The following is a 20,756-nucleotide window of genomic DNA, read 5'->3' on the forward strand; positions in this document are numbered from 1 at the left end:
TATTCCCTTATTTAAACATAGAAGCAGCCTAATTAGCTTCAATACAGTACAAAACATTTTTAATTAGCACAAGAAACAACAAATGAACATCAGGACAGTAACCTAAAGTACCCCCTTAATCCAAAAGGGACACATTCCAAGACTTAGTGAATATCTGAATTAGGGATAGTCCCGAAGCTATATATACCATGCTTTTTCCTACACATATACAACTATGATAAAGTTTAAATTACAACTAGGCACAGTAAGAAATTAGTAACAATAAAACATGCTACAAAAGTTATATGAATGTGCTCGAATGTGCTCTCTCTAAACATATTACTGTACTGTACCTGCCCTTCCTGTGATGATGTTAGATGATAAAATGATGAGATGAAGTAAGGTGAATGACATAGGCATTGTGACCTAGTGTTAGGCTACTACTGACCTTCTGATGATAGATCAGAAGGGAGGATCATCTGCTTTCAGACAACTGGTGACCATGCAGATAAGGGGTGATACTATATTACTATATGATAGCAAATTAAAAATCATCTTAAGGCCCTAAAACAGCATTTCTTCAAATTTCAAGTCCACAAGGATAAACCAGAAATGCTAATAAAGATTCTATAGTCCTAGCCCCAAAACTGAAACAGTTAAGTCTAGACTAGGGTTAAGAAATCTGCCCTCAACCCTTTGTATTCCATCAGGGTCCCCTGGATTCGATTTTAATTTCTGAGTTCCTTTTCTCAGAAGTTCTATTTAGTGACTTTTAGTCTTTCTTGGAGATCTTCCAAAGAAAGAAGAAAAACAAAAATCTTTAAATGTAGTAAAAATCATTCCCTTTTAAATATTATAAGGGTTCAACTGAACTTTTTTATAAATCTAAAATGTACTATGGGATTTTAGTGAAGCTGTATTCCTCTATGTTGAAACACCCTTCTATTTCATCAATCCATAAATTATTATATCAGAATTCATCAGTTATTGGCAACTATTCTAAAAAACTAAAAATAACAAAAAAATAAGATCACCTAGAATGATGCAACACAGAAATAATCACATTCTTTCATCCTTCAGTTTGTATTGCCCAAAGTACTGCATCCTCTTTCAAGAACATATGAACTCTGAAGACACTACATCCGTAGCTTGTTCTCTACAGAAGTGTTCCTTGAACACTTGGAATTTTTCATTTTACCCATGATGGCAGAGAAAAGGAAACTGGAGGATCAGAAGACATGTAGCTATACCCTAGACTCATATGATAATGACAGAATCAATTATATAAGCAAATCACAGGCCTTGAATTTTCAGACCATGATGATATCCTAACTGAAATTTTTCCAAATTAAAAAATGAGTAAGTAAACAATATACTTGCAATTAATAAAAGACATAAAACTTTTCACTCAGTCATTCAAAAGGAAGAATTTTATGATACAGTATTTTGAAACAAGTCCCTTGATCCTGTTTTACTAATATATTACCATCTTTTATTCTTTTATATTTGTAGACCAAAATTTACTTGCTATGGCTTTTAAGTGACCAAATGAAAGTTGGCCTTTAAACAAATATGACTGGAAAGAAACAGTAATATAATGAAATTTTTAAAACTCACCACATTGATTATCTGAATTGGTATTTACAATATAAAGTAAAAATGAAAATACTCTGCAAATACAGAACAAAGAAGATGGTCATCCTCTCAATAAAATCATGAGCCATTAAAATTTGCAAAAGTGCTGCATTTTGACAATACAAGTACAAAAATTACCAGATGGAACAGTATACAGAACTAGAGATGTATTTGAGATCTAGAATCAGTATTGTATTTTGACAACCAAGTTCACGAAGGAGAACCATAAATAATGATTAACTATAACAGAGATATATTTGAAACCTGGGAACAGTATCAGATGGACATGTGCTAATTTCCTGCATGACAACTGATGAACAATTAGTTGTACTCAAAAAGATGCTGCCCATTTCAGCTATATATACTTTCAAATCCAGGAAAATTTAGAATAAAAACATGGGTTTCTTGGCATACCACAGTGGCTCAGTCTGTTAAACACCCAACTCTTAATTTCAGCTCAGGTCATGACCTCAGGGTCGTGATATCAATCCCCGCATCAGGTTCCATGCTCAGCTCAGCATCTGCTTGATATTCGTTCTCCCTCTCCCTCTGCCCCCACAACCTGCTCATGCTCTCTAATAAAAACAGAAAAACAACAAAAACTCAAGGGTTTCTTGTGTTCCTCAGTTATTAAAACTGTATTTCTTATAAAACCGTGCTTCAACTATCCCTTTACCCTCACTTCTGCAAATTTTTCTGAAAATAAACTAAAATATAAAAAAGGAAGTGTCCACTGGGCTCAGATGGTAAATGGTGATGACCAAGTCTGAAAGTACACAGAGGATTAATTAAGCATTCTAAACGGTTCATAAATGATGTCAATAACTCACTTTGATAAAGTCCTAACAGCCATCTACAACGACGGTTCTCAAACCTGGCTAATCATCAGATCAGAATTACCTGGGCACTACTTAAAAATAGCTTCCCAGGCTGACACAGATTTCATCAAAGGACTTAAGAAACCTTCTTTTAATAATTATCCAGGGAGATTCTCAAAAGTCATCGTGAAATGTGGCCATATAAATCTACCGTTAAGTCGAATACTTTCTTCTTACCCATAAGGTTCCATTTCTGACCCATTGGACTGGCAAAAATCCAAAGTTTGACAAGACTCTCTACTAGTAAGGTTTTGAGAAACACTCATACGTTACCCATGGAAGTGTACAATTTCCATACAGAGTAAGTTTGCAGTATCTATCAAAATTATAAACACAGATACCTTCCAACCCTGCAATCCAGGTCTACAGTCCATAAATGTATTTGCACATAAAAAGAGACATATATAAAAGCTTATTCACTGAAGCATCAACTACAATAGCAAAAGACTTCAAACAAAGGAGGAAGTTCTACATACAATATTGAAAGGGATTTAACATATCATTACCTGGAAAACAAAGCATGCTTTAGAGCAATATATAAACATGCTAACATTTGTATTACAAGGAGAGGGAGCTTAAAGTTCTAGAAAAGGAAGTACAAACTAAACTAAAGCTAGCAGAAGGAAATCATAAATATTAGAATAGAGAAATGAACCAGAAAATGGGGGGGGGGGGGAACCAATGAATCCAAAAGTTGGTTCTTTGGAAAAAAAAAAAAAAAAATCAATAAAATTGAGCTAGACCAAGACATAAAAAAGAGAAAACTCAAAATACTAAAGTTAGAAAATGGGAATATTCACACTGATTCTACAGAAATAAACTGAAAGTACTCTGAATAATTTTACACCAAAATATTGGATAACTTAGATGAAATGGACAAATTCCAAGAAACATAAAACCTACCAAAATTGAATCAAAAATAAATTAAGAATCTGAACATAGTGAGAAGACTGAATCAGTAATCAAAAATCTCCCAACAAATAAAAACCCTAAACCTTAAGCTTCATTGGTGAATTCTATTAAACATTAAAAAAAAAAATACCAATCCTTCTCAAAATTTGAGATAAAGTTGAAGGGGACACTTCCTAACTTATTCTATGAGGACAGCATTAACCTGGTATCAAAGACAGTCACTCCAAGGAAGAAAACTACAAACCAACATCCCTTATGAACACTGCAACAATCCTCAAAATACTAGCAAATGGAATTCAAAAGCACACTGAAGTATTATACACATTTTAACAAGTGGGATTTATTCCTGGAATACAAGGATGGTTCAACATACAAAAAATTAATCAATGTAACAGACCACATCAGCAAAACGAACGGTAATAGAAAAACATATGATCATCTCAACTGATACAGAAAAAATATTTCATAAAATTCATAGTCTTTTATGATAAAAAAAAAAAGAAATTCAACAAAATAGGAATAGAAGAAAATTACATCTACATAATTTAGAGCCACATATGAAAAACTCATACCAAGCATCATACTCAGTGGTAAGTGACTGATTGTTTTTCCTCTAAGATTAGGAACAAGGCAAGGAAACCCACTTTCACCATTTCTATTCAACATAGTACTAAAAGTTCTAGCCAGAACTACTAGGCAAAAACAAGAAATAACAAACTGAAAATTAAGTAAAATGATCTGTGCAGATTATTTAATTTATATATCTAAGGTTTAGAAAACTGTAAAGACTCCACAAAAAAAGCTATTAGAACTAATAAATTCAGCAACGCTGCAAGGTACAGTCAATGCACAAAATCAGTTGATTTCTATATACAAAAAATAATTTGAAAATTGTTATTGTCTTACAATAGCATAAAAATAATACTTAAGAATTAATTAATGAATTTGTTAATTTAATCAAGGATGTAAAAGGCTTGTATAATGCAAACTACAGGGGTACCTGTGTGGCTCAGTCAGTTAAGCATCCAATCTTGATTTTGGCTCAGGTCAGGATCTCAGGATCACAAGACTGAGCCCCAAGTCAGGCTCTGCACTCAGCAGGGAGTCTGCATGAGATTCTCTCCCTCTCCCTCTAACCCTCAACCTGCTTGGGCTCGCACTTGCTCTCTAAATAAATCTTAAAAAAAAAAAGAGAAAGAGAGAGAAAGCTACAAAACACTGTTGAAAGAAATCAAAGAGGATATAAATAAAATGAAGCACACCCCACATTCATGAACTGGTAGACTTAATACTGTTAAAATGTTGGTATTATCCAAAGTGATCTCAAGATTCAATGGAATCCTTATGAAAATAACAATGACTTTTTTTCAGGAACAGAAAAACTCACCCTAAAATCCATATGAAATCTCCAAGAACTCAAATATCCAAAACAGCCTTGAAAAAAACAAAAGTGGAAGGCTCATACTTTCTCATTTCAAAACTTACTATAAAACTACACTAATCAAAACAGTAGGCTATTAGCATACTGCCATATAGATCAATGGAAAAGAATAGAAAGCCTAGAAATAAACCCTCACATACATGGTTAAATGATTTTTGTCAAGAGTGACAAGACCATTCAATGAGTAAAAGCCTTTTCAACAAATGGCGCTGAGCAAATTGGACATCCACATGCAAAAGCGTGAAGGTGGGGCGCCTGGGTGGCTCAGTGGGTTAAAGCCGCTGCCTTCGGCTCAGGTCATGATCCCAGCGTCCTAGGATCGAGTCCCGCATCGGGCTCTCTGCTCAGCAGGGAGCCTGCTTCCTCCCTTCTCTCTCTACCTGCCTCTCTGCCTACTTGTAATCTGTCTGTCAAGTAAATAAATAAAATCTTAAAAAAAAAAAAAAAAAAAAAAAAGCGTGAAGGTGGACCTTTACCTAACACTACAAAGATTAACTCAAAATGGTAAAGGACCTAAACTTAAGACCTAAAACAATAAAAACTCTTAGAAGAAAACATAGGACAGAAGATTCATGACTTTGGATTTACCAGTGATTTCTCTGGACATGATACCAAAGGTAAAGGTAACAAAAGAAAATCTAGACACAATGGACTTCATAAAAATTTTAAATTTTTGTACGTGAAAAGACGGCATCAACAAAGCAAAAAAAGCAACCCACAGAATGGGAGAAAATATTTGCAAATCATATATCCATTAAGGGATTAATCCCTTAATACCTAGCATATTTAGAGAACTACTAAAACTCAACAAGAAAAAAAAAATACTTGCAAAAAAAACTGAATAGAAATTTCTCCAAAAAAGATACAAGAAGGGCCATGAACACATGAAAATAGGCTCAAAATCATGAATCATTATAAAAATGCAAATCAAAACTAGGAGATACCACCTCACACCCCTTAGAATGGCTACTATCAAAAAAAAACAAAAACCAAGTATTGAAGGAAAATTAGTCAGATATATGCAAAAGAATGAAACCGGACCGCTTTCTCACACCATACACAAAAAATAAATTCAAAATGAATTAAAGACCTAAATGTGAAACCTGAAACCATAAAAATCCTAGAAGAGAGCACAGGCAGTAATGACTCTAACATGGGCTATAGCAACATTTTTCTAGATAAGTCTCCTGAAACAAGAAAACCAAAAGCAAAATTAACTATTGGGATTCCATCAAAATAAAGTTTCTGCAAAGGAAAAGAAACTATCATCAAAACTAAAAGGCAACCTACTGAATGGGAAAAGAGATTTGCAAATGACATACCTGATAATGGGTTAGTATACAAAATATGTAAAGAACTTAACTCAAAGCCCAAAGAACAAATAATCCAAATGGGCAAAAACAGACATTTCCCCAAAATACACATCCAGATGGTCAACAGACTCATGAAAAAATGTTCAGCATCACTCTTCAGCATGGAAATGCAAATCAAAACCACAATGAGATATCACTTCACAACTATCAGAATGGCTAAAATAAAAAACAGGGGAAAAAAAAAACAAGTGTTGGTCACGATGTGAGAAACAGGAACCCTCTGCACTGTTGGTGGGAATGCGAACTGGTACAGCCACTCTGGAAAACAATATGGAACTTCCTCAAAAAATTAAAAATAGAACTACCCTATGATCCGGTAATTGCACTACTGGGTATTTACCCCAAAATACAAAAAAATGAATTCAAAGAGATACATGCACCCCTGTGTTTACTGCAGCATTATTTACAATGGCCAAACTATGGAAGCAATCCGTGTCCATCAATAGATTAATGAAGATAAAGGATATACACACACAGAGGAATATCCAGCCATAAAAAGGAATGACCTCTTGCCATTTGCAACAACATGGATAAAGCCAGGCAGCAGGCTAAGCAAAATAAGTTAGAGAAAGACAAATACCACATGATTTCGCTCATATGTGGAATGTGGGATTTAAGAAACAAATGAGCAAAGGTGAGAAAAAGAGGTAAACCAAAAAACAGACTCTTTACTATAGAGAACAAACTGATGGTAACCAGGAGGGAAGTGGCTGGGGAATCAGTGAAATTGGTGATGGGGATTAAGGAATATATTTGTCCTAATGAGCAATGGGTGATATTCGGTATTGTTTAATCACTATAATGTACACCCGAAACTAATATAACACTGTATGTTGACTATATTGGAATTAAAAAAAAGTATCAATTAGCAGGAATGTGAATAAATTGGAACCCTTGTGCACTGTTTATGGGAATATAAAATGGTACAGCCACTATAGAAAACAGAATGGTGGTTCCACCAAAAAATAAAACCAAAAAAATAAAAAATAAAAAATAATTAATTATATGATCCATCATTCCACTTCTGGGTATACATCCAAAAGAATTAAAATCTGTGTCTAAAGAGATATTTGTACACCCATGTTCATAGCAGCAACATCCACAAAAGCTCCAACATGGAAGTAATGCAAGTGTCAACCTATAAATGAATAGACAAGCAAAATGTGGTATATACATACAATGGAACATTATTCAGCTTTAAAATGGAAGGAATTTCTGCAACATGCTGGATGAATCTTGAAGACATTATGTTAAGTGAAATACACCAATCACAAAAAGACAAATACTGTATGATCCCACTTATATGACGTACTTAGTCAAAATCATAAACGTATAATGGTGATTACAAAGGGCTGGGGGAAGGGGAGAACAGGGAGTTATTGTTTAATGGGTACAGAGCTTCCACTTTACAAAATGAAGAGGTTTTTAAGGACGGTTGGTGGTGGGGCACCTGGGTGGCTCAGTGGGTTAAGCCGCTGCCTTCGGCTCAGGTCATGATCTCCGGTCCTGGGATCGAGCCCCGCATGGGCTCTTTGCTCGGCAGGGAGTCTGTTTCTCTCTCTCTCTCTCTCTCTCTCTCTCTCTCTCTCCCTCTCTCTGCCTGCCTCTCTGCCTACTTGTGATCTTTCTCTATCAAATAAATAAAATAAAATATTAAAAAAAAAAAAAAAAAGGACGGTTGGTGGTAATGGTTGTACAACACCATCAATGTATTTAAACCTCTGAACTGCATACTTAAAAATGGTTGAGATGATAAATTTTGTTATGTGTATTTTACCACAATAAAAAAGAAAAGAGGAAGGGGGAGAATGCATAGGTATCAAATATCCCTGGATGGATACCTAAAAAACATAAAACAGTTGACTCCTATAGGAAGGAACTGTGGTTGGCTGGAGGATCTTTAAAAGGAAGGAGACTACACTGCACACCTTTTTTATTGCTTACATTCCAAGCCATGTTACTGTTTACTGCCTCAAAAATCAAATAAATGTACAAATTATGTTGGCAGCACTTGGAAAAGAAACTAATAAATGCTAATATAACTATTATTAGAGGCAGGACATATTTTAAAGTTGTTCAGAGGAATTTTTATTTATTTATTTATTTATTTTTAGAAAATCTTGGCATTTACTACCTAAAAAAGGTATCTAAATCTGGCAAAAACAGGAAAAAAAATAGTTGACTCATGTTTAATTTAAGAAATGGTTTTATTGAAGAGTACATTCAACTGCCAACTCTTTGTAAAGTCATCCTCTTCTGGTAAAGATTTTTATATCCTTATAATGCTCAAAATAACTAAAACTTAATGCTGTCAAAGTTAAATCTGGATTATAATGGACTATTTCCTGAACATTTTAAAGGACATTCCACTTAATTATTTTCATTCTATAGCACAAACCACTTGATCTGTAATATTTCTGTACCATTTAAAGGAAAAAAATTTACAGAACTGAAGTGGAACAGAAAACATGAAAAAACTTTTTTCTTTTTCTTTTTTTACCATTTCCCTCAACCTCAAATAGAAAAGGTAAAGAATGGAAAATCTGTATTTTAATCACATACACTGAAGGTAAAGCTAACAGCCTGCAGCTGTTTTCAATATAATTTTCCTTTTTAATCAATTTTTTTTCTTTCAAACACGTAGATGTTAAAAATTTGGTAAACCAAGTACTTCTCAAGAAATGTAGTACATAAAGAAAAAAAAATCACAATATACGTGCTGCCGAAGCGAGCACAAGAAAAAAAAAATCACAATAAATACGTATGCAGATAATATATACAGACCAGATAACCTAGAAATTCCTTTCAAAACCTGGCACACTGGAAGGCTCCATGATTAAATAATTCCACTTCGGTGAAAAGGAAAACTTTCCACATCCATATGCCTTCACTTTCCCATTATTACAAGGAAATCCTGAAATGAAAACTGAGTCATTACATCTCAAGGGATACTTCCTTCTGCACACACCCTGCTGGAACGTTTCTCCCTCTTCTCCAACTTCTCCAAGAATAGGCGCGCAGCGAACAACCTCTCCCAACCCCCTTCCAGAAAGTCAAGGCTTGGCCCACTCAACAGACACCTCCTTCCCAACTCCAAACCCAGGGCGGTCCGACTAAGCCACCCAGGAAGGTGACTGGGTACAGTCCAAGGAACGCAGAGCACCGTGACGAGCCACAGCCAGCCGCTGTTCCTCCACCGGTCCCCAGCGATCTCAGCCAAGAGGAACAAAAAACGCTCGAGACGGACCAGAACGAGGAGTCCGAGCTGAGGCGGCAGCTGACGGCGTCGCCGCGGGCCGGGCCGCAGCGCTGCCCCTTACCCCGCCAACTCCCCGCCGTCCCCCTCACCTCCCCCTCACCCTTTGCCCCAGTCCCGGGCGGGACCACGAAACGCAAGGGTCGCAGGCGGAGCTAGCGGCTCGCGCAAACTTTCGCCCCGGGCTCCGGAGGGCGCAAGGACCGGCGCGGAGACCACTGAGGAGAGGGCGTCGCCGCCGCTTCCCGAAAACCGCTGAGACCCAGACGCTCTCCGCTAGGTGACCCGTGGCTCCCTCGCCTCCGCCCCTAGTCCCCGCACCCGGGACGCGGCCGGAACACCCCTCTCTCCCCCCATACCGCTGCTCACCTAGGCCACTAGGACCCGCTCACCGCCGTTGCCGCCCCGCCGCCTCCGGTAACTGGCACAGACTTCCGAGACCCGAAGAGCGAAGAGCAGCGCGCGCCCGAGGACCGCCCGCGAGGCGCGTCACGGTGCCGCCCCCGCCTTCCGCCCGCGCAGGCGCGCGGCTCCAGGTCAGGTGACCCAGTCCCTATGGTAACAGGCCGGGGGTACTGGGGGCAGGGCGTGGGCCGCTCCTGCTAGTGCTAGGGTTGGGGAAGGTAAAGTCGCCCACCCGCTGCCCGAGGTTATGCTCCCCACCTTCTCCACCCTCCCCAGGAGTGGTATGGGAGGGCCGGTGCCACCTGCCCTCCCATCTGCTGTGTTCCTGTGTGCTCAGGGTCGTTTGGTTCACATCACCTGCAGTACAAAGAGAGTCCGGAGAATATATCCTTTGGAGATTTCCTTGACAGCCTTGGACTTCCACCACTTTGCTCCTGCTTATCTGGACCCTCTCACTTTACCTCTCCACTCACAGGCTCAGAAACATTTCTTCCCCTAAACCTTCTCAACTCCTCCCCTCTTTGTTACAACTTTATTCTTCAGCTTTTATTACTCTTTGTCCAACTGAGCTAAAGTTCATTGGCTGTTCGAGGTTATGTATGGTACTGCGCAAAAGCAATAACCCATATCCTAAAGCAAACACTGAAAACTATATTTCTTGAGGGCTGGCTAGGTTCCAGGTGCTGTCCTAAGAACTTGATGTATGTAGTCTGAAATCCTTATACCAGTCTGTAAGACAGATACAACATCAATGTTAGCAACAGAGAAACAGGCACTAAATTACCCACGCATTAACTTAGAAGCATTTTATTTCTATTTAGTGCTGTAACAATTTAATGTGGCAAAACTAATAAAAATCTGAGCATAAAAGAGATGACAGTAAACAAGATGAAAATTCGCCCTCAAAGAGTTTATGGTCTAGCTGATAAAGTGGACATTTAATAATAGACAGTAGATTGGTAAGGAAGAAATATGCCTGTTTTTTAACAACAAACATGTGACATGATTATATAGAAAATCCCAAAAGATTAACCAAAAAAAACCCCTAAAACTAATAAACAATTATAGCAAAGTTGTAAGATACAAGGTTAACATACACAAGAGCTACTTGCTTATATTTTTCAGCAATGTACAATTGGAATTTGAAATTAAAGACACAATATCACTTATATTGGCACAAAAAATGAAATACTCATGTATAAATCTAACGCATGTACAAAATCTATATGAGGAGAACTATAAAATTTGGATGAAAGGAATCAGATACAAGTAAATGGAAAGATATTCCATGTTTATGAGTAGGAAGATTGAATATTGTCAGGATGTCAGTTCTGGGTGCCTGAGTGGCTCAGTTGGTTAAGCGACTGCCTTTTGCTCAGGTTACAATCCTGGAGCCCAGAGATCAATGCCTGCATTGGGCTCCCTGCTCTGCAGGGAATCTGTGTCTTCCTCTGACCCTCCCTGTCTTGTGCTCTCTCTTTCAAATAATTAAATAAAAATCTTAAAAAAAAAAAGAAAGAAAGAAAGAAAGAAAAAGGATGTCAGTTCTTCCCAACTTGATAGATTTGACATAATCCCAATTAAAATCCCAGCAAGTTATTTTTTGGACATCAACAAGCTAATCCTAAAGTCTTTACGGAAAGACAAAAGTCCCAGGAGAGCCAACCAATACTGAAGAAGATGAACAAAGTCACATGCCTGACAGTGCCCAATGTTAAAACTTACTATAAAACTACAGTATTTGAAACAGTGTGGTATTACCAAAAGACTAGAAAAATAGACCATTGGAACAGAATATAGAGCCTAGAAATAGACTCACACAAGTATATTCAATGGATCTTTGACAAACATGCTAACAAAAAAAAAAGTCTAAACATAGACTCTACACCTTTTGCAAAACTTAATTTGAAATGGATCACTTGGGTGCCTGGGTGGTTCAGTCAGCCAAGTGTTTACCTTCAGCTCAGGCCATGAACCAAATCCATGAACCCTTGGATTGAGCCCCACATTGGGCTCCCTGCTCTGTGGGGAGTCTCCTTCTTCCTCATCCTCTGCCCCTCCTTCCTGCTTGTGTTCTCTCTCTCTCTCTCTGAAATAAATAAATACCCTCTTTAAAAAAAATGAAATGGATCATTGACCTAAATTTAAAATGCAAAACTAAACTTCTGAAAGATAACGTTGGAGAAAATCTAGGTGGTCTTGGGTTTAGTCATAAGTTTTTAGATACAACAAAAACACAATCCATGAAAGAAAAAATTTGTAAGTTAGACTTCACTAAAATTTACAACCTCTGCTCTGTGAAAGACACTGTTTAGAAAAGGAAAAGACAAGCCACAAACTGGGAGAAAATATTTGCAAAATACATATTTGATAAAGGGCTTGTATTCAAAATATTCAAAGAACACCAAAACCTCAACAATAGTAAAACAACCCAATTTAAAACTGGGCAAAAGAGGGCGCCTGGGTGGCTCAGTGGGTTAAGCCTCTGCCTTCGGCTCAGGTCATGATCTCAGGGTCCTGGGATGGAGTCCTGCATCGGGGCTCTCTGCTCAGCATCGAGACTGCTTCCCCCTCTCTCTCTGCCTACTTGTGATTTCTCTCTCTGTGTGTCAAATAAATAAATAAAATCTTAAAAAAAACCAAAACTGGACAAAAGATCTGAAAAGACACCTCACTAAATAAGATATACAAATGATAAGTAAGTATATGAAAGGAGACTCAACAGCATAGGACATTAGAGAAACACAAATTAAAACAGTAATGAGATACCACTACACACCTGTGAACAAGGCTAAAATCCAAAATACTGACAACACCAAATGCCAACGAGGATATGGAGCAACCAGAATGCTTATTCATTGCCAGTAGGAATGTAAATGGTACAGCCATCTTAAAAGGTAATTTGGAAGTTCTTACACAGATCAACATAGTCTTGCCATATGAACCAGTTATCACGCTCAAGGATATTTATTCAAATGGGTGGAAAACTTATATCCACGCAAAACTCTGCACATCGGGTGGGTCTCTGGGTGACACAGTTGTTTAAGCTTCCAACTTGATTTCTGCTCAGGTGGTAATCTCTGGGTTCTGAAATCAAGCCCCAAGGCGGGCTCCACACTGCATCCAGTCTGCTTGGTATTCTCTCTCCTCCTCCCTCTGCCTCTCCTGCTCATGCTCTTTCTCAAGTAAATAGATAAATCTTTAAAAATAAACCAAAAAACTCTGTATATGAATATTTATAGCTGCTTTATTCATAATTGCCCCAAACTGGAAGCAAATATATCATTCAATACGTGAATGGATAAACAGTGGCACATCCATACTATGGAATATTATTCAGCAATAAAAAGGAATGAGCTATCAAGTCATGCAAGGACATGGAGGAACCTTAAATGCACATCGCCATTGAAAGCAGACAGTCTAAAAAAGCTACATGTTGTATGATTCTAACTATATGACATTATGGAAAAAGTAAAATTGTAGAGGCAGTAAAAGATAGTTGCCAGACATTCAGGGAATAAGGAGAAGGATAAGCAGGTAAAATACAGGGTGGTGAAGATATTTTTATGATATCATAATGGTAGTCAATGACGTTAGCATTTGTCGAAAGCCATAAGAGTATGAGGTGTGTGTACATATATTTAGTCTTTGTCCCCAGTTCCTGGATCAGAACTTCAGAAACCCTTTGATGGGGAGCATATGTGTTGTGGTGAGCACTGTGTATTGTGTGAGACTGATGAATCACAGACCTGTACTCCTGAAACAAATAATACATTATGTGTTAATAATACAAAAAGAAAGAAAGAAACCCTTTGAGTTTCAGGAGTGATAGGTGTTTCCTTGTTATGCTAATGAGGTGGCTAATGGCTGGAGGAGGAAGGAGTCCTAGATAGCTTCATGATGGAGGCTGGTTGTCAGGAAGACCAAGCATTTGATCAGAGATGGTGCGCCTCGGTGGCTCAGTTGGTTAGGTGTCTGACTTTGGCTCAGTTCATGATCCTGGGGTCCTAGGATCCAGTCCCAGACTGGGATTCCTGCTCAACCAGGAGCGTACTGCTCCCCCTGCTTGTGCACTCACTCTCTCTCTCTCAAATAAAAATCTTTAAAAAAAAAATTGATTAGAGAGTTGGTAATTTCAGCCTCGGTTCCCCACTTTCAAGGAGAGGGCACTGGAGACTGAGTTCATGCACATGCTCCCAGGTAAAAGAAACAGGTCCTGTGCTCATGACTGACAATCAGAATGGATTGGACTTCTCAACAGAAATGCCTGAAGCTGGTAAACTATGAAGCAATGCCTTCAAAGTTATAAGAGAAAGTGATTTCTAACGTAGAGGTCTACGTCTGAGGTAGATGAGATCATTCAAATTGGATACATGAAGACATTTTTATAAATACTGCAAAGAACCATAAAGTTTCTCTCCCATGCTCTGCCAGGAAGTAAATGACAACCTAAATGTGCATTTGCTGCACAAAAATAAGAATACGACAAGGAAAAGGAAAAAGGGATGAGGAAATTTCCACAACACAGAGGCTTCAGCCTCAGAAAGGTGAAGATTGTTGAAGAACGTTGTTGAAGGGAGATCCTTGAATGACAGCTAGGCAAGAGGCCCAGAAAGGAGCAATCCCACTTACAACTGGATAATAGAGGGCTCTAGGGGGACTGTCTCCAAGAAAAGTAACATATTTGAACATAGCAAGAGATTCCTATTTCTCGGAGAGGGGAGATGAATTAATAAGGAATTAGAGTACAAAGCAGTGGGAAAAAATGAGGCAAATTGACCAAGAAAAGAAATGTAATCATATCACTTTACATGACTCATCTTTGAATAATATTTATGTAGGCATAGTAAGATCAACATATTATTTATTAGTTTAGACCCAAACCATGATCACAGGTTAGCCACAGATGCTAATGTTATTTTCCAGAACATGTCACTTTCTTTGGACTTTTGAGTGGTCTGACACAAAAACAGACCCACAAATATGAGTATACTCTAACAATTACCAAGGTAGGATATGCCTAACCAAAGATATTACTATTAATATTACATGTTAAAATCTCTTTATATTTCATGCTATGCCTAAAGTACAGTATTCTTATTTTTAAAAAATGCCTCTTAGGTTTCTTCTTGATTTATAATGTTGTTTATGGTGAGGAGTAAAGATAAGAATTTTAAGATATATTTTTATTCAATTTTTAGAACGGACAACTTTTTTTTTTAAGGCCCTTGAAATACTAATAATGAATAGTACTACCATAATTAACATTGTTGCTATTTCTAAAGATTTAATTTTACCATAAAGACCAAAAATAGCCGATCACTTGCCCGTCACTTGCTCTACCGAATTATGCAATTTCCTCTTCTTTTTTGAAATCCCAGCCACATGACAAACCAGACTGCCCTAAACTCTTTGTAATGCTTGCTTCCATTCCGGAACACATTTCCTTCCTCAGGGTTTTACATCAACAAAATTACGAACAATGTTTTATTGAACAGTGAAAGCACCACTTAAAACACACCTCAGCTGACTTTCCTGGAACAAATTTGTTTATGTACATTTTAGAGAATCTCACTTAAAAGAGAATATTTTCCTGAAAAACAAATATGTAAATTATATTTTGTTGATACTGTTTAAATGCACAAGGGGTGCTCCCTATTTCAAAAGAACATTGAAAGTAAAGACACTTGTGGAAAAGTGAGTAATTATTTCTTAGTAAACTGTACTTTTAAAGTTTGGATTTAGTGTAACTGGTTATTTTATAATAGAACATTCATGTGTAAATCTGAATAGTCTCTGTTGTTAAATTACCATTTTCCCAAGTATTCACAATTTTACAAAGTTTTTTTTTTTAGGTTTTTAATTTTAATTCCAGTTAGTTAACATACAGTGGTATATCAGTTTCTGGTGAACAATGCAGTGATTCAACACTTCTATATATCACCCTGTGTTCATCTCAACAAATACATTCCTTCATCCCCATCTCCTAATTCGCCCATCTCCCCAACCATCAGTTTGTTCTGTGTAATAAAAGTCTGTTTCTTGATTTGTCTCTCTCTCTCTTATTTTTTCCCTCTGCTCATTTGCTTTCTTTTGTTTCTTAAATTCCACATATGTGTGAAAGCATGTTATTTGTCTTTCTCTGACTGACTTACTTCACTAAGCATTATACTCTAGTTCCATCCATGTATTTGCAAATGGCAAGATTTCATTCTTTTTTATGGCTGAATAATATTCCATTGTATATATGCACCACATCTTCTTTATCCATTCATCAATCAATGGACACTTGGACTGCTTCCATATCTTAACTATTGTATATAATGCTGCTATAAACATAGGGGTGCATGTATCCCTTTGAATTAGTGCTCTTGTATTCTTTTACAAAGCTGTTTTTAAAGTTCCTTCATCATAGATTATTTTGCCATAGTGAAGTGATCATCAGTACTAAAAATTCTATCACAGTCATGATACACACCTTTCACAGGTAAAAAATATGGTTGGATGACATACCAATAAGTTAAACATAACTTGTAAAAATACTGAAGTTAACTTAAAGTATGGTATTTGACTTCCCTTTCAAAAATGTGTGTTGCATTCTGCTCCACTAAAAAATTCAAATTTTACCGCATTAAGAGAGTCCTCCCCTCCGCAAAATAGAAATATTTTAGGGGGTTGCTGAAAATTTTCAAGCAAAGCAAAAGTGAAATGTGACTTAAAAAAGAAAGAGTTTAAGTTGTCATTTGGGTCCCTTGCATTGTTTCAAGGTTCTATTTTCTATATTCTTTCACTGACCATGATGAATAATTCTTACAAGGAGTGAAATTTAAATATATTTTAATGCACTTGATACATAATTCTTATACAGAAAATGTAAAGAACAGATCAATACTATACAAGAATTTATGATAGCACATTTGAAATAGCCATGTTGGCAAAAGGACAAAGCTCTTTTTCTACATCAGTGTCCAAAACAATCATAAAGGAACACTATAGTAGTTTGAGTCCACTTCTATTCGAGTTAATTTTTAATAATATCTGGAATATTTAAGAGCATCTGGGTTCTATTAAGAATGCAAAATCATTGAAGTCACTAAGTGCATCCACATTCCACAGGAGATGGGCCACATTGACATTTGGGTTACCCTGAGCTCCATCATTTATTAGTTGAGTGTTTTTTTATCACTCCGGACAGTACTCGTTCAGCATATTAAAAATTGTATTTGCTTTTAACCGTGGAATTCTATCAGGGATTCCTCCCTACACTGTGAAAGCGCACACCCTTTAAAAGATGCCAGATGCTTTGTTCCAAGCTTGACGTGACCAAAATGTTCCAGATGTTTAGAATCAACCATATTAGTTGCATTTACATGGCCAGGAAAATGCACAATTTCTGAACTGTATTCATAAGGAAAATTACTATAGTTTCAAACATTTAGTCTCTTGTGTGTGGATAATGAGGCAATTGTATTAATTTGACTTTTGGATGGCACCCTTATCCCTCAGCTCTTGTCATAGTCCTTAACATGTAATTTTACATGTAATCAGAAGTGATCTTGTCTTTGCTTTTCTTCCCAGTTGTTTCTTCTATGTAATCATTACTTCATCTTATAGAAACTTCCTGAGGGCTGGGGCAATGCTTGAAATGGTCTTTGATGCTTGGGGAACAGAAGTTTTCCTATAATTCTAGAATTACTATAGTTTTCTCTTCCTAGGATCCATATTGGTTTTCAGATTTTAACAACTCAGAGCTTAAGATTTCTGTAATAATTGGTGTCAATAGAATTTCAGCTGCCAGGCCAAAGAGTAAATTAAGACATTTTTTTGGCCTCCTTATGTAGGCATGTCCAGAAGTACCCCTGAATAATTTGTCACCTAGATGCATTATTTACATTCTTACCACTCCAGCTGTTAAATTTTTAACATAAGTCTGGATTCCTTGTCACCAAAAATGCCTTCAACAAGGTTACACAGTGAAGTAACTAAAATCTACAAGATAAGGAGCAGATTGCCTGGACAATTAAAGGCAACTTGGGGCACCTGGGTGGCTCAGTCAGTTCAAGGTCTGACTCAATTTCCACTTAGGTCGTGATCTCAGGGTCATGGGATGGAGCCCCAAGACCAGTTCCACACTGAGCATGGAGTCTGCTTAAGATTCTCTCTCTCCTTACCCCTCTGTACCTCCACATCACCCTTGCATGTGCTTGTGTGCATGCATTCTCCCTCTCTCTCTCTAAAAAATAAATAAATAAATAAATAAATAAATAAATAAATAAATAAAAACAATGAAACAAGGCCAGAAAGAGTATTTCATTATCTCACCTACATGTATATTTTTTAATTATTTTATTTTGTTCATTCATGATAAGTGTACCCTTTAATCCCCATCATCTATTTCACCCATCCTCCCACCCACCTACCCTCTGGTAACCATTAGTCTATTCTCTGTAGTTGAGAGTCTGTTTCTTGGTTTCTCTTTCTCTTTTTTATTTCCCTTTGTTTTTTTGTTTTCTTTCTTAAATTCCACATGAGTGAAATCATATGGTATTTGTCTTTTTCAGTTGACTTATTTTACTTAGCATTATGCTCTCTAGCTCTATCCATGTCATTGCAAATGACAAGATTATATTTTTACAGTATTTATAAATATTTATAATATTCCTTTATATATATAAATATATACAAAAACTATGTGTGTGTGTGTATATACACATATATATATACATGCATACGTGTGTGTGTATATGTGTATGTGTGTGTGTGTGTGTGTGTATATATATCTAACATCTTCTTTATCCATTCCTCAATTGATGGACACTTGGGCTGCTTCCATAGTTTGGCTATTGTAAATAATGCTGCAATAAACATAGGGGTGCATGTATCTCTTTGAATTCATGTTTTTGTATTTTTGGGGTAAATGCTTAGTAGGGCAGTTACTAGATCATAGGGTAGTTCTATTTTTAATTTTTTGAGGAATTTCCATACTGTTCTCCAGAGTGGTTGCACCAGTTTGCATTCCCACCAACAGTGCATGAGAGTTCCTATATCTTCACATCCTCACTACACTTGTTTCTTGTGTTTTTGATTTAAGCCATTCTGATAGGTTGAAATGGTATCTCACTGTGGTTTTCATTTTCTTTGACCTGATGATGAGTAACGTTGAACATCTTTCTATGTGTCTGTTGGCCATCTGGAAGTCTTTGGAGAAATGTCTGTTCATGTCTTCTGCCCATTTTTAAATTGGATTGCTTGTTTTTTGGATTTGAGTTGTATAAGTTCTTTATATATTTGGATACTAATCCTTTATTGAATAAATTATTTGCAAATATCTTCTTCCATTCAGTAGGTTGCCTTTTAGTTTTGTTGATTGTTTCTTTTGCTGTGCAGAAACTTTTTATTTTGACGTGCTCCCAATAGTTTACTTTTGCTTTCATTTCCCTTGCCTCAGAAGCATACCTAGAAAAACGTTGCTATGGCCAATGTCAGAGCCATTACTGCTTGTGCTGTCTTCTAGGATTTTTATGGTTTCAGGTCTCACATATAAGTTTTTAATCCATTTTGTATTTATTTTTGTGTATGGTGTAAGAAAGTGGTCCAGTTTCATTCCTTTCCATGTAGCTGTCCAGTTTTCCCAACACCATATATTGAAGAGATTTTTTTCCCCTTTGTATACTCATTCCTCCTTTGTAGAAGATTAACTGACAATATAATCATGGGTTTATTTCCGGATTTTCTTTTCTCTTCTATTGGCCTCTGTGTCTATTTTTATGCCAGTGCCATATTGTTTTAATATATGTTTTTGTATTTGTATTATACCACTTGGTATTATAACTTGAAGACTGAAATTATAATGCCTCCAGCTCTGTTTTTCTTTTTCAAGATTGCTTTGGCTATTTAGGGTCTTTTGTGGTTCCATATAAAGTTTAGGGTTTTTCTAGTTCTGTGAAAAATGCTGGTGGTATTTTGATAGATATTGCATTAAATGTGTAGATTGCTTTGGGTAGTATAGCTATTTTAACAATATTTGTTCTTCTAATCCACGAGCATGGAATGTCTTTCCATTTCATTGCAGCATCTTGAATTTCTTTCAAGATGTATTTTATAGTTTTCAGAATACAAGTCTTTTATGTCTTGGTTAAGTTTATATCTAGATATGGTATTGTTTTTGGTATAATTATAAATAGGATTATTTTATTACTTTCACTTTCTTCTGGTTTATTATTAATATAGAGGAATGCAACAGATTTCTGTACAATGACTGACACTTTACTGAATTCACTTATAATTCTAATAGTTTTTTGGCGGAGTCTTTAGAGTTTTATATACATAGTATCATGTCATTTGCAAATAATAAGAATTTTACTTCCTCCTTATCAATTTGCATGCCTTTTATTTCTTTATGTTATGTAATTGCTATGGCTAGAGCTTCATTACCCTGTTGAATAGAAGTGGTGAGAGTTCCAAGACTGAAACAATCCATTTTTAAAGGAGGCCTTCAGTTTTCCACTTTTCTTTCCCGTGTTCCATATAAATAGGGTATCAAAAGTCAGTTTCAACCCTTCAGCCAATTTATTCTCCAAAGAGATTTCTGTTCCAAGAGTATTGTCTGTATTCCATTTCTGGGTGAAGGTAATCCCATAGTTATAGACTTTATATTTGGTCTTTATGTTGCCTGACACTTTCCCTGTATTAGCATAAGCAGGACCAGAAGTAGAAAATTCCACTCCACTACAAGATTTGATTCTCAGATCTATTTTGACCATTCTGATTCCATATCCTTTATTGAAGACATCCTTGGTGGCCTTTCCTAGGTCACAGTAAGTTGGAGTATTACACATATCTTCAACCAGAGGGTCTGTCTCTGCTCCACCAGGGCA

At 36.7% G+C, this 20,756-nt stretch overlaps 1 protein-coding gene across 2 annotated transcripts in view; it reads right to left on the reverse strand.

Moving 5' to 3' along the window:
- The window catches only part of SDCBP (syndecan binding protein), a 45,746-nt gene extending 35,761 nt beyond the window's left edge, over positions 1 to 9,985 (reverse strand). Inside the window, exon 1 of one of the 2 annotated variants that reach the window (XM_080801193.1) lies at positions 9,844 to 9,985. The gene's annotated coding sequence lies outside the window, so the exon portion shown is untranslated. Of the gene's footprint in view, positions 1 to 4,404; positions 4,582 to 9,843 lie in introns of those variants that run through there. The other variant, XM_080801194.1, reaches the window with a different exon arrangement.
- Between the last annotated feature and the right edge of the window lie 10,771 nt (positions 9,986 to 20,756).

Source organism: Martes martes, assembly GCF_963455335.1.
Source record: "Martes martes genome assembly, chromosome: 4".
In the NCBI taxonomy this organism is placed as follows: Eukaryota; Metazoa; Chordata; class Mammalia; order Carnivora; family Mustelidae; genus Martes; species Martes martes.